This window comes from Oncorhynchus nerka, linkage group LG18 (genome assembly GCF_034236695.1).
Source record: "Oncorhynchus nerka isolate Pitt River linkage group LG18, Oner_Uvic_2.0, whole genome shotgun sequence".
NCBI lineage: Eukaryota > Metazoa > Chordata > Actinopteri > Salmoniformes > Salmonidae > Oncorhynchus > Oncorhynchus nerka.
This window is the reverse complement of record NC_088413.1, coordinates 44168146-44183835: the sequence shown is the minus strand read 5'-3', so window position 1 is coordinate 44183835 and position 15690 is coordinate 44168146. Positions and strand designations below refer to the sequence as shown.

Sequence of the window (15690 nt, the reverse complement as noted above, 5' to 3'; positions counted from 1 at the left end):
TGACCCCTCTGCAGAGCTGCCTCCAGAACCAGATTCATGACAAAAAATGCTAACCTGCAACCAGTGTGACACTAGAACACCAGACCAAATTCAGACCATTAACTCCCTCCTGGAAAAACAGGTTTGGTTTTAGTCTGCCAGGCAAGATCAACAAACAGACCACATTGTGGGGGAGAGGAGAGGAAAGGGGGAGGAGATGATCAGCTGTCTGACTGTCACTGGCCTGACACAGTGATCCTCCATCAGACTATTGGCTGTGGTCTGTCTGCCACTGAGGCTTTACATTCTGGATTCATCATCATTGCATCACTTTTCAAACGCTTGGATTTAAGACACATGGGAAAGACACAGTATCATGCAATAAATTTCTTAGCATACCAAACTAACCAGACCAGGCATTTGTATTACTCATATTCTCAAGCTTGAGCTTACTGCTTCTAGTGCCTGTGAGAAGCCCTGTTTCTCCCCACATCTGACATCTGTCCTGTGTTTGAGCAGATAAGCCAGTGTGCAGCTTTATAGGGACAAACACAGAGGGTTCTAACTAGCCTAACCATCCGGCATGGCTCTTGATTGAGATTTCTTCGAGCAGCTACATTCCTCCATGATGCGCTTTTGGCACTGGGACAAAGGCTTTGGTGTGTCTATGTTGCAACCCTCATTTGGAAATGATAACACATGGCAATAATGTAATCTCTTCCCAAAACCGTCCCTTCCTCTCTTTCTCTTTTTCTCCCCTGCTTCTCTTTCTCAGTACGGCATGCTCTCACTCCCCAGATAGCAAAAAATATCCTCCCACTTGCTGTTTGCTGCCTTCCTTACACCCAAGGCTATAAATTCCTACCGCCAGGGGGCGAATGGACTTTGCTGTTCAAGATGTGATTTCCATCTCTGGCAGGTAGCCCCTACTCAGAGGACTGCTAGAAACCCTTGGCAGGCCACTTTTGCGTCTCTAGCATTTTGCCTCCACTCAGAGGACAGCTATCAAGCCAAGGTAAGCCATCTAGCCATGAGCTAATTTGAAAGACAATAGCAAGGAATTTTTCTCGTCTAAAATTGGGCCTGACACCTTCCAGCTAACCACAGCCCGAGGCTGCAAGCTGTTTTTGTTGTTTCTATAAATACCTTACATTTGTTGTGATTTGAATTTTATTAGATGTGCCAATTTAAAAACACAATACAGCCACAGATGTGGGCAAAAAACATTTACAATAATTGAGGATGAAACACAAAAGTGATACACCTAATAATTGACAGTTTAAGTAGATCAATTATTATGATAAGTGTACAATATTACGTATTGAATCCTTCAAAAATACAACTTTTACATTACCTTGCAGTTTACCTATAAAATGGGTTGATGGTGAAGTAGACTCTGTATTCATATCATAAAATATATAAATAAGCTCTCCGCAATGAATTTCAATAGAAAAATAGACAAGATCCTGCAACCATGGAGAGGTAAATACCTGTCTATTTATGGGAAAATTGCCCTGATTAACTCCTTAGTCATATCTCAGTTAACTCACTTACTTATGGCGCTGCCTACTCCTGATGATTCGTTTTTCAAATGATATGAGAAAAAAAATATTTCGCTCTATCTGGGATGCTAAACCAGACTAAATAAAACGTGCCTATCTATATAATGAATATGAATTGGGTGGGTTGAGATAATTAAAAATAAAAGCACTAAAACCTCTCTCTAAAAGGTTCACTCATTCAAAAGTTTTATTTGAACCCTAAATGGTTCTCAAGTAGATTAATAAGAAAAGCTCATCCATTGTTTAAAAATGGCCTCTTTGCCTTTGTGCTGATTGCCATGTCTCATTTTTGATTAACTGCAAATGATACTTTTTTCAAAATATCTTTCTTTTTCAAACAAGCATTGCAGAGCTGACTACAATTTCAATTTCATCCCTATGAAAATATAGAACAAATATTACAACAAATATTATGGCTGAACTCAAATGTGCTGGTTGATAAAATACCTGTATTTTTGGAAAATATGTTTGATAAGGGTATTTTGTTCTTAAATGATATTGTTAATTGGAATGGTTGAGTTATGTCCTTCATGGAGTTATCAGAATTGTACGGAAAGGTCTGATCAATCCAAGAGTACAACCAACTGATTACAACATTACGCCAAAAATGGAGGAGGCGGGTGTCAGCGGGAGGAGGTAGGGAACTGGTCTGTCTGCCCAATATAAAGGATCAAAACTGTCAGAGGAATGAAAATATCATAAATAGGAACGCATACCAGTTTCATTTGACGACCAGGACTTTGACAACTGTGCCATATAGATTGCAAACTAGTTGGGAAGAGATGTTTGATGTACTGATTCCATGGTACAGGGTGTATGAGTTGATATATAAAACAAAGCAAGATTCAAGACTTCGTGCTTTTAAGCTAAAAGTATAAAATAGAATTCTTGCCACCAACAAAATGTTGAATATTTGGGGCATAAAATCATTGAAGCTCTGCAGATTTTATTGTGAGGATACAGAATCAATAGACCATTTATTTTGGTATTGCCCTCAGGTAGCCTGTTTCTGGTCCCAGGTTCAGGAATGGCTGAAAGTGCATAGCATTGATCTAAAATTGACCCAATAAATAGTCCTGTTAGGAGATCTGGAGAGACTGGGTCAGTCAATTACTAATACTCTTAGTAAAAGTATTCATCTTCAACTCGCAATCTGTGGATTCTATTCGATTAGATAGATTGAAATTGTACGTTAAACATCACAGCATAGTTGAAAGATATGTGTTGCGTAGAAACCTGAAGTGGGTGGCCAGCAGAGATTGATGGGATGGGCTGAGGGAAGCTGAGGGTTGGGATGTGGAATTGGAGACCAAGTGGGAATGGAGTTGCTGTGTGAGTGATAGAATGATGGTCAAAGATAAAAGTCCCCAAAAAAGTCCAAATATAACATAAGAAAAAGTACATTTGAATGACACTAAGTGGCAGTGTTTTTACAACTAATGCCGGTTTGCCTGAGGCTGATGCCGTGCAGGTGTTTGTACACATGCATATATACACACTCTCATTTAAATAAACACATAAAAGAACACACACATGTAATAGTGCCAGACATGCACACAAACATATACAAATTGCATTGCTGTTATGATTTTAGTTGTCCTTGATGTGCTTTGTTTTAAATGTATTATATATTTATTTTTTTGCATTGTTGTTTGCTGTTTTCTTCCGTCTTTTCCTTTTTTCTCTTTAGTTCTCTCGGTTGTTGGTGCATTGGGGGATTCTTGGGGGTGGGGAATGGAATTGATTGTATTTTTTATTTTTCTTCCTGTGGGGGGACTGTGGGAGGGGTCTCAAATGGTTGAGGGACAGCTATTGGGGAACTGTGGAGAATCTTGGAGGGTTCGGGTTCACGTTTTTTGGCCTGGTGGTAGATCGGTCAACATGCCCTTGAGCAGGGCAATGACCCTGGATGCTTCTGTGTGTCGCCTTGAATGGGAGTCTGTTGGAGGACTGGTATGATGTAGTTATTGAGCGGCTTCACTGCAAGTATATTGTATGTTTCGAATATTCAATAAATAAAAAAGGAAAAAAAAGAACACCTGCTCTTTCCATTACATAGACTGACCATGTGAATACAGGTAAAAGCTATGATCCATTATTGATGTGACATGTTAAATTAACTTCAATCGGTGGAGATGAAGGGGAGGGGTAAGGTTAAAGAAGGATTTTTAAGCCTTGCGACAATTGAGACATAGGTTGTGTATGTGTCATTCAGAGGGTGAATGGGCAAGACAAAATACTGAAGTGCCTTTGAACGGCGTATGGTGGTAGGTGCCAGGCGCACCAGTTTGTGTCAAGAATGGTAACGCTGCTGGGTTTATCACGCTCAACAGTTTCACGTATTTTTCTAGAATGGTCCACCACCCAACTGCGGGAAGCATTTGAGTCAACATGTGCCAGCATTCCTGTGGAACACGTTCGATACCTTGTAGAGTCTGTGCCCCGGCGAATTGAGACTGTTCTGAGCGCAAAAGTGGGTGCAACTCAATATTAGGAAGGTGTTCCTAATGTTGGATGTACTCAGTGTAGATAGATGGAGCACCAATAGAAAGAGTGAGACACTACAACAGGACAACAGTGCCAAGTTTGGGCCCAATCATGAAGGTAGCTAAGAACATAGCTGTTACCAACTTGAATGTAAATACTTCTGTTGCCAGAAGGTACCGACCCTACCGTTAAAATGTTTACACTGAGCTGCACTGGGGTCGGAACGCAACCATGGTTACAATTAAGACACTGTGGCGCCGACAAGAGACATGAGTCGGAAAACGTACACACTACCGTTCAAAAATTTGGGGTCACTTAGAAATGTCATTCTTTTTTGTCAATTAAAATAACATAACATTGATCAGAAATACAGTTCAGAAATTGTTAATGTTGTAAATGACGATTGTAGCTGGGAGTGACTGATTTTTAAATTGGAATATCTACATAGGAGTACAGAGGCCAATTATCAGCAACCATCACTCCTGTGTTCCAATGTCATGTTGTATTAGCTAATCCAAGTTAATCATTTTAAAAGGCTAATTGATCATTAGAAAACCCTTTTGCAATTATGTTAGCACAGCTGAAAATAGTTGTTCTGATTAAAGAAGCAATACAACTTATTTTAGACTAGTTGAATATCTGGAGCATCTGCTGGCCTTCTAGGCAGATTTCCTCTGTCCACTGTCTGTGTTCTTTTGCCCATCTTAATCTTTTCTTTTTATTGGCCAGTCTGAAATATGGCTTTTTCTTTGCAACTCTGCCTGGAGGAGTCGCCTCTTCTCTGTTGACGTTGAGACTGGTGTTTTGCGGGTACTATTTAATGAAGCTGGCAGTTGAGGACTTGTGAGGCGTCTGTTTCTCATGTCGAACATATCTGGAGATTCTTGAAAATAGCTTTTGCAGCAACGCTCCCCATCCAACCTGACAGAGCTTGAGAGGATCTGCAGAGAAGAATGGGAGAAACTCCCCGAATACAGGTGTGCCAAGCTTGTAGTCTTCTCATACCCACGAAGACTCGAGGCTGTAATCGCTGACAAAGGTGCTTCAACAAAGTATTGAGTAAAGGGTCTAAATACCTGTTTTTGCTTTGTCATTATGGGGTATTGTCTGTAGATTAATGAGTAAAAAAAAACAATTTACTCAATTTTAGAATAAGGCTGTAAAGTAACAAAATGTGGAAAAAGTCAAGGGGTCTGAATACTTTCCGAATGCACTATGTAATGGGGAATTGATATACCCTAACAATCAAACGCCAACAATTCACACAATTAAGTTTTGAAACAATGAATGTGCAGAAATTGGCTGGAGAGAGCTCAGTCTGGAGAGAGAAGTGCATTGTGCATCTGGGCACATGGTCAATCCGACATCTACATTGGCCATGCAGCATTTACGATGATACAGCCTCTGCAGAAGTCAGGGCATTCATATTTCTTACACTTCGCAGAGCAGTGCAGAGCTTTTGTCAAGGAAGTGAGTTTGTGTTTTCTACAGGATGTACCACCCCCACCTACCATCAATTAATCATGTCAATGCGGAGCTACACAGAGCCCTCCGCATTGTTACAAAATTTGGGAGGCGCATGGCGATGCAGTACATATCTGGATTTGGTCTCTGGAGACACTGCAATTGCGTCACACCCTCCATATGGAGCCTCTGACCACATTTTTCAGATTAAGCATGAATTGGCTTTTAGTCTAGGCCTCCGCAATGGATTAGTTCACTGAGATGGGCGCAAATATATACATACATATATACAGTGGGGCAAAAAAGTATTTAGTCAGCCACCAATTGTGCAAGTTCTCCCACTTAAAAAGATGAGAGAGGTCTGTAATATTCATCATAGGTACACTTCAACTATGACAGACAAAATGAGAAGAAAAAATCCAGAAAATCACATTGTAGGATTTTTAATGATTTTATTTGCAAATTATGGTGGAAAATAAGTATTTGGTCAATAACAAAAGTTTATCTCAATACTTTGTTATATACCCTTTGTTGGCAATGACAGAGGTCAAACGTTTTCTGTAAGTCTTCACAAGGTTTTCACACAATGTATTTTGGCCCATTCCTCCATGCAGATCTCCTCAAGAACTGTGATGTTTTGGGCTGCTGCTGGGCAACACGGACTTTCAACTCCCTCCAAAGATTTTCTATGGGGTTGAGACCTGGAGACTGGCTAGGCCACTCCAGGACCTTGAAATGCTTCTTACGAAGCCACTCCTTCATTGCCCGGGCGGTGTGTTTGGGATCATTGTCATGCTGAAAGACCCAGCCACGTTTCATCTTCAATGCCCTTGCTGATGAAAGGAGGTTTTCACTCCAAAATCTGACGATACATCGCCCAATTGATTCTTTCTTTTACACGGATCAGTCGTCCTGGTCCCTTTGCAGAAAAACAGCCCCAAAGCATGATGTTTCCACCCCCATGCTTCACAGTAGGTATGGTGTTCTTTGGGTGCAACTCAGCATTCTTTGTCCTCCAAGTACGACGAGTTGAGTTTTTACCAAAAGGTTTTGGTTTCATCTGACCACATTACATTCTCCCAATCTTCTTCTGGATCATCCAAATGCTCTCTATAGCAAACTTCAGACGGGCTTGGACATGTACTGGCTTAAGCAGGGGGACACGTCTGGCAATGCAGGATTTGAGTCCCTGGCGGCGTAGTGTGTTACTGATGGTAGGCTTTGTTACTTTGGTCCCAGCTCTCTGCAGGTCATTCACTAGGTCCCCCCGTGTGGTTCTGGGATTTTTGCTCACCGTTCTTGTGATCATTTTGACCCCATGGGGTGAGATCTTGCGTGGAGCCCCAGATCGAGGGAGATTATCAGTGGTCTTCCATTTCCTAATAATTGCTCCCACAGTTGATTTCTTCAAACCAAGCTGCTTACCTATTGCAGATTCTGTCTTCCCAGCCTGGTGCAGGTCTACAATTTTGTTTCTGGTGTCCTTTGACAGCTCTTTGGTCTTGGCCATAGTGGAGTTTGGAGTGTAACTGTTTGAGGTTGTGGACAGTTGTCTTTTATACTGATAACAAGTTCAAACAGGTGCCATTAATACAGGTAACGAGTGGAGGACAGAGGAGCCTCTTAAAGAAGAAGTTACAGGTCTGTGAGAGCCAGAAATCTTGCTTGTTTGTAGGTGACCAAATACTTATTTTCCACCATAATTTGCAAATAAATTCATTAAAAATCCTACAATGTGATTTTCTGGATTTTTTTTCTCATTTTGTCTGTCAGAGTTGAACTGAACCTATGATGAAAATTACAGGCCTCTCTCATCTTTTTAAGTGGGAGAACTTGCACAATTGGTGGCTGACTAAATACTTTTTTGCCCCACTGTACATACATAAGGTTTGAAGGTAAGACCCAGGTGCAGACAGTGTCGACGTAACAAAAGTTTATTAAATCGAACAAGTGCAGGCAAAGGTATGGCAAAGGTATAGGACAGCAGACAGGCTCAGTGTCAGTTCAGGCAGAGGTCGGTAATCCAGAGTAGTGGGGCAAAGGTACAGGACGGCAGGCAGGCTCAGAGCAGGGGATAAGGCCTGTTTCAATGACTTGTTTTTTGTGAAGACCATTCTTCACAGTAAGTTTTGATATTATTAAAATGTGTTACTTTTAAGTAATTTTGAAAAACTTGTTGTGTGAGACATTGTGCAATTGAACTGTAACTCGATGTACTTTCTTTGTGTATAGGAACCATTTGGAATAACCCTGCAACCCGAGAGGCCACTGAGGCAGTCCAGATTCAGGTCACCCTTTATCTGAAAGGGTTCTTCGATTGTGAAGGTGGCGCACAGGGGAGAAGGATCCGCTGCAATGAGGGTTAACATCAAGTCTCAGACCACCTATCTCAAAGCCAGCCCTACCCCCAAGCCACAAGACTGATCTAGCAGCTGAACCCTGGGATAACTACTGCACCCTACCACAGACATACCATTTATTCACATTCGGTACACACTTAAATCACTTTAGTCTACCGGAACAGTGCAATAGTTATGTCACCTAAGTGCATTATGTAGAAATACAGTACTTTCATTGTAATTCCATGCTGCTAGTGCACTGTAGCTATTCCATACTATATGAATATACACTATAAGTCTTTAAAGATACACTAAACAAAAATATAAACGCAACATGTATAAAGTGTTGGTCCCATGTTTCATAAGTTGAAATAAAATATGCCAGAAATTGCCCGTAAGCATAAAAAGCGTATTTCTCTCAAATTTTGTTACATCCCTGTAAGTGAGCATTTCTCTTTTGCCAAGATAATCCATCCATCTATCCATCCATCCATCCACCTGACAGGTGTGGCATAGTAAAGAAGCTGAATAAACAACTTGGCCATTACACAGGTGCACCTTGTGCTGGGGACAATAAAAGGCCACTCTAAAATGTGTAGTTTTGTCACAACACAATGCCACAGAAGATGTCTCAAGTTTTGAGGGAGCGTGCCAATTGGCATGTTGACTGCAGGAATGTCCACCAAGGATGTTGCCAGAGAATGTAATGTTAATTTCTCTACCATAAGCCACCTCCAATGTCATTTTAGAGAATTTGTCAGTATGTCCAACTAGCATCAGAACCACAGACCATGTGTATGGTGTCATGTGGTCGAGCGTTTTGCTGATGTCAACGTTGTGAATAGAGTGCTCCAAGCTACGGACAAAAAACACAATTGCATTTTATCAATGGCAATTTGAACGTACAGAGATATCGTGACGAGATTCTGAGGCCCATTGTCGTGTCATTTATATGCCGCCATCACCTCATGTCATGCCCCATGTCGCAATGATCTGTACACAATTCCTGGAAGCTGAAAATGTCCCATTTCTTCCATGGCCTGCATACTCATCAGACATGTCACCTATTGAGCATGTTTGAGATGCTCTGGAGCGAAGTGTACGCCATTGAAGAGGAGTGGGACAACATTACACAGGTCACAATCAACAGCCTGATCAACTCTATGCGAAGGAGATGAAGCAAATGGTAAACTGAAGCAAATGGCAAACTCCAGATAATCAGGCAGGCAATTTCAAGGCTGTGCGTTACAGGGAAGACATCCTCCTCCCTCATGTGGTACCCTTCCTGCAGGCTCGTTCTGTGCGTGATTTCCTGCAAGACAGGAATGTCAGTGTTCTGCCATGGCCAGCGAAGAGCCCGGATCTCAATCTCATTGAGCACGTCTGGGACCTGTTGGGTGAGGGCTAGGGACCCAGAAATGTCCGGGAACTTGCAGGTGCCTTGGTGGAAGAGTGGGGTAACATCTCACAGAAAGAATGCACTGCAGTACTTAATGCAGCTGGTGGCTACACCAGATACTGACTGTTATTTTGATTTTGATCCTCCCCCCTTTTTTCAGGGACACATTATTCCATTTCTGTTAGTCACATGTCTGTGGAACGTGTTCAGTTTATGTCTCAGTTGTTGAATCTAAAATTTACACATGTTAAGTTTGCTGAAAATAAACGCAGTTGAAAGTGAGAGGACGTTTATTTTTTTATTTTTTGAGTTTATCTATAAATATATAAAAAATAAATGGCAAAAGGGAGTGGGCACACCACTGGCTTGTCGCTGAAACCAACTGGCATTTGTAGTGTCGTCGGTTGGGAGAAGGGCGATTGGGCTGTGTGAGGAAAATGGCATGTGAACGGCAGGAGCACGGCTGCTACTTGACAAAGTGGCCTATTGCGGGTGCCCTGTGAATGAGGCAATGGGCAAAAAAGCTGTCACATAGCGCTCAACCTCTCTGGAGGGAGACCGGCCTCTCCTTGTGCTCATTGCTAACTGGGTCAGACCACTAAATTGCGTGCTGTTTGGCAGTGTGCTGACTCAGTGTCACAACAACCACATGAAAAAATACTACAATTTCTGTAAGGGATAATCAACGAGGGCTATGCGGAGAGTACCTAACCTTCCACGGAGTTGCATCATTTTCCAGAGAACGCATAGAGCCCTGAGTTGATTATCCTTTTTATACCATGGCTATAACTTAATAGTTTTGCTGCAAGAAATGTGTTCATTTGCAGGTAGAAATGTGTTCAACATTCATTGAAGTAGCTAGCAAGTTTACTAGATAGCTACAGTAGTTGCCTTGGTATCCACTTGCTAGTTTAGCTAACCAAACCAAAGTAGTCCTAGCTTGCTTTAATGAAAATCGATTTCAACAATGCCAATAATGTTTTCAATTCGACTTGTGCTTTCAAAAGCAGAACATTTAAGAATGAACTGTAGCCATTGAATTCTACCGTGCTGATTTACCATGCATTATAGGGAGTCATGCTCTAGAATGCCCTTAAAGCCAATCAGAATTAAGAATTCTAAAATGACATGGCCGAGGTGGTGTGGCATATGGACAATATACCACGGTTAATGGCTGTTCTTATGCACGATGCAAAGCAGCCATATACCACATACCCCAGAGGTGTCCTATTGCTATTATAAACTGGTTACCAACGTAATTAGAGCAATAAATATTTTGTCATTCACATGGTATACGGTTTGATATACCACGATTGTCAGCCAATCAGCATTCACTGCTCGATTCACCCAGTTTATAATATACACTGAGTATATGTAGCAGACATGAGTCGGTCATGGTTATGTGGTGAAGTAACCCTGCCTACGAACTTCAAAACCAGTGTTTGCCCTCAACCAAAAAGTGAACATTCGAAATGTCTAAGATGTTGTTTGCTCCCATAGGAAACATGTTACATATACCAAACACTAGGAACACCTTCCTAATATTGAGTTGCACCCCCAATTTCGCCCAGAACTGCCTTAACTCGTCAGGGCATACAACAGGTATCATCAAATAGATTCAGCCACAGGCCGATTTTTTGGGGAGCGGATGGTCGGGGGGGCAGAACATAATTACAAATCATTTGTAGATGACAAATTGACCTCAATAAGCCCAAACAGATACAGTATGTTTGACTAAAACATAATAATATTAAACCTTGCTTACATTTGTATACGATCACATTTCTCTCTATTATGGGTGGGAATACTTGGAACCATTTCTTAAACAAAATCACTTGGAGCTGATTTCCTGGTGTTTTTAGTCTTTTATGTCCTTTAAAAAAAAATATTAAACATGTTTTTGCTCTGAAAAATTGGGGGGCCAAATGAAACCAGCCAAATTCGAGCCGCGGGACACCAGTTGGATAACCCTGTTCTACAAGGTGTCAAATTGTAGTTCGTAACATATCATGCTGTCATGCCCTGACCACAGAAAGCTGTTTATTGGGGCGTGATAGTGTCTAGGGTGAGTCATCTAGGTGAATTGTATTTCTATGGTGGCCTGATATGGTTCCCAATCAGAGGCAGCTGTTTATTGTTGTCTATGATTGGGGATCATATTTAGGTAGCCATTTTCCCCATTGTGTTTGTGGAATCTTGTCTGCAGATAGTTGCATGTGTGCACAACAGTAGCGACATGTTTCGGTTGCGCTTTATTGTTTTTGTTTGGTGAGTTTCGATTTATTAAAATATATGGAACTCTATGTGCGCTGCGCCTTGGTCTAATCATTACGACGAGCGTGACACATACGAAATAGATGGATATCCACAAATTAATACATACCATACCAAATGTAACATATCTTACTAATTTCAGTGTCCCGGATTTTCCTTTATTATGTTACGTCAACCCCTGAGTCTAGGTTGATCAACTAACTACAGTAGTGTAAAGTACTGAAGTAAAAATACTTTAAAGTAGTACTTAAGTCATTTTTGTGGTACCTGTACTTTATTATTTATATTATAAAAGTACTTGTTAGATTTTTAATGCTTAGCAGGACAGGAAAATGGTCCAATTTGTGCACCATCCCTACTGCCTAAATTATGTCTGTTGGAGTGTCCCCCTGGCTATCGATAATAAAATAAAATGTGCCATCTGGTTTGCTTAATATAAGGAATTAGAAATTATTTAAATGTTTTACTTTTGATAATTAAGTATACTTTAAACCAAATACTGTTAGACTTTTACTCAAGTAGTATTTTACTTGGTGACTTTCACTTTTACTTGAGAGTCATTTTCTATTTAGGTATCTTTACTTTTACTCAAGTATGACAATTTTTCCTTTTTACACCACTGACTAACTACTAATCTTCTAGTCTAAGCCTAAAGGTTGGTTTTTGGGCCAGGCTTAGAGCTGTGTGGTCTGCTACAGTATGTGTGGTCTGCAGTTGCAGCCAGCCATGTCATATGGTCCAGGTCTGTTTTCAAACCCCCCACATTTCCTATCTTTATGACCCAGAATCACTTCCACAGAGGCACTGTGCCCCTGTGCCCCAGCTTACAGCCTCAAGGCCAGGGCGGTGGCCTTACATCAGCAACGACCGTTGACCTATTTCCTCTGTCCCACAGCTGCAGACCATGCAAGGGAGTCCCATGACAAAGCCATGTCACGTTCCTACAACGCACACACACACACGCAAACACAGCAAACACAGATGGTCCCAGAGTACACCCCAATTAACTGAGAGGATGTTTCTCATTAATCATAAAGGGTTTGGCTACATGTTTACTGTTTTGGCATCCTCAAAACAGTCTCTCTCTGTCCAATACATGACACGAGGTCTCCATCCGCTTCCACCATAACCACTCCCAGTAACTGCCTGCATCCCCCTCCCTTGGCATTCTCCCATACAGTATGACTAGAGATGGGAGAAAACCCATGTTGCTGTCGCCCTACGATGATGATGATGTGAGGGGCCTCCACCCCAATCAGTTAATCCAGCAGACATTGTAAACAGGCACCTCACCCAGACCCTATTGGTTTACGTCACCAACATTCATCACCATGCAGTCTCAGCCTCCCAGGGGATCAGGACCTCATCAATCTAAGTGCATCCTGTGAAGTCTGAACATAAAGTATAACCACACGGCCCACCCTCCTGGGCCCAATGGGGAGTAGTGTGTTTGTTTGTATGTGTGTACGTTTGGTTTTACTATCTTTGTAGGGTATAGAAGTACTCATAGTAAAACAAGGAACATTTTGACAAATGGGGACATTTTGCCAGTTCCCACAATAAAAAATGCTATTTTAGGCTTAGGGGTTAGGTTTAGGGTTAGTGTGTGTGTGTGTGTTAGGTTTTACTATCCTTGTAGGGAACAGAAGTACTCATAGTAAAACAAGGAACATTTTGACAAGTGGGGACATTTTGCCAGTTCCCAAAAGAAAAAAGTAATTTTAGGCTTAGGGGTTAGGTTTAGGTTTAGGGTTACAATTAAGGGATACATTTAGGTAAATTCAAACATTACGGAGATGTAAGGTACAGAGCATAGCGCAGTGTTGCAATGTCGTTTTTTGTCACAAAAAACCTTGTAATACGCTCTGGCATTTGACAGTTTTTTTCTACTTGGAAATTGATTTTTTTTTACTCAGCAACTCAGTTAAGAACAAATTCTTATTTTCAATGACGGCCTAGGAACAGTGGATTAACTGCCTGTTCAGGGACAGAATGACAGATTCGTACCTTGTCAGCTCAGGGATTTGAACTTGCAACCTTTCGGTTACGAATCCAAAGCTCTAACCACTAGGCTACCCTGCCGCCCCAATTGTAATATCCCTTGGGAAGACTCATTCCTCCCGACCCCTCCTGTCTCAGCCTCTAGTATTTATGATGCAATAGTTTGTGTCGGGGGGCTAGGGTCAGTCTGTTATATCTGGAGTATTTCTCCTGTCTTATTCAGTGTCTAAGTATGCTCTCTCTAATTCTCTCTCACTTTTTCTCTATCTATCTTTCTTTCTCTCTCCCAGAGGACCTGAGCCCTAGGACCATGCCCCATGTCCACCTGTTTGTGCTGCTGACCCAGTTTCAACTGTTCTGCCTGCGGCTATGGAACCCTGACCTGTACACTGGACATGCTACCTGTCCCAGACCTGCTGTTTTCAACTCTCTAGAGACAGCAGGAGTGGTAGAGATACTCTGAATGATCGGCTATGAAAAGCCAACTGACATTTACTCCTGAGGTGCTGACCTGTTGCACCCACTACAACCACTGTGATTATTATTTGACCCTGCTGATCATCTATGAACATTTTAACATCTTGGCCATGATCTATTATAATCTCTACCCGGCACAGCCAGAATAGGACTGGCCACCCCTCAGAGTCTGGTTCCTCTCTAGGTTTCATCTTAGGTTCCTGCTTCTATACCTGCATTGCTTGCTGTTTGGGGATTCTGGGTTTCTGTACAGCACTTTGTGACATCAGCTGATGTAAGAAGGGTTTTATAAATACATTTGATTGATTGATTGACTTGAGGGGCAGTATTGGGTGAGTTTTACAACGGATGTCCCACCCCTGTGTCTACATCACATATTTTCCGATATCACTTCTGGTATAAACACAGAAGAGATAGACGTGCTGCTACTTCGCTCGCAAGCGTCCTTTTTTGTGCTTTTATTTCAATATTTGCTACACGTAATTATGTCTCTGTCAAGTTTTGAGGAGCGTCTGTGCAAGGAGGTGAAACGATTCGATAACCTCTACAATCCTTATGCAGTTGTATTCGAACACAAAAGATGGAGGGAGACATCACAACATTTCAACACTGATACCGATGTCCAAAGAAAAATAGAGAACGATCAGGTTTGTTCACAATCTGAAAAAAGTAAAGAAGATGAGGAGTGGGGCTGCTGCCGATTGTCTGACAACTGGGTTGGCTTCGTCAGTGTCACGACTTCCGCTGAAGTCGGTCCCTCTCCTTGTTTCGGGTGGCGTTCGGTGGTCGACGTCACCGGCCTTCTAGCCATCGCCGATCCACTTTTAGTTTTCCATTTGTTTTGTCTTTGTTTTACACACCTGGTGTCAATCCCCCAATTATATGTTCATTATTTAACCCTCTGTTCCCCCATGAGTGATTGTTTGTATGTATACGGTCTGTTATTGTGGGCTAGTTTATTGTGTTGTATGTTTGAATTCTTGAGTAAAGTACTTTCATTACTCATATCTGCTGTCCTGCGCCTGACTTCCAAACCAGCTACACACAGACTGCTTACAGAATCACTGACCCGAAGAAGGGTGTCAGCAGGAGCAGATGCCCTCCCGGTTGCAGTGGAGGAGCGCATTCAGCAGCACGCAACCATGTTGCAACGTCTGGGCACCGCCATGGATCGCGTGCTGCAGACGATGGATCATATGGAGATAGGTTTCCCAGCGCCTCCACCAGCCCCACTACAGCAGGTCCCACTGTCCACCTCTCCTTCACCCGGTCCCAGCGGGATTCGACTCGCGCTCCCGAGGGAGTATGATGGGATGGCTGCCGGATGCCAGGAGTTTCTACTACAGCTGGAGTTCTACCTGGCGACCGTCCACCCTGCCCTTGTCTCCTGACTCTCAGGCAAAGCCCTGGAGTGGGCCAACGCCGTATGGTGTGAAGGAGACGCTGTGTTGGACCATTACGCAGAGTTCACCCTGAACGTCTGTTCCACCTGAGGCAGGGGACGAGGAGCGAGCATGATTTCGCCTTGGACTCCCGGACCCTGGCCACCAGTGCGGGATGGAACGACAGGGCCCTGATCGATCACTGCCGGTGCAGTCTGAGCAAGGATGTCTGTCGGGAGTTGGCCTGCCGAGACACCACCCTCACATTGGACCAGCTGGTGGACCATTCCCTGCACCATCTGTGGCTGCAGAGGGCACACTGCTGG

The 15690-nt window shown here is 42.5% G+C and overlaps 1 protein-coding gene across 1 annotated transcript in view; it reads right to left on the bottom strand.

The window, feature by feature from the left end:
* LOC115145876 (EMILIN-1-A) overlaps positions 1-15690 on the bottom strand; it is a 100525-nt gene that overhangs the window by 31974 nt on the left and 52861 nt on the right. The window lies entirely within an intron of this gene.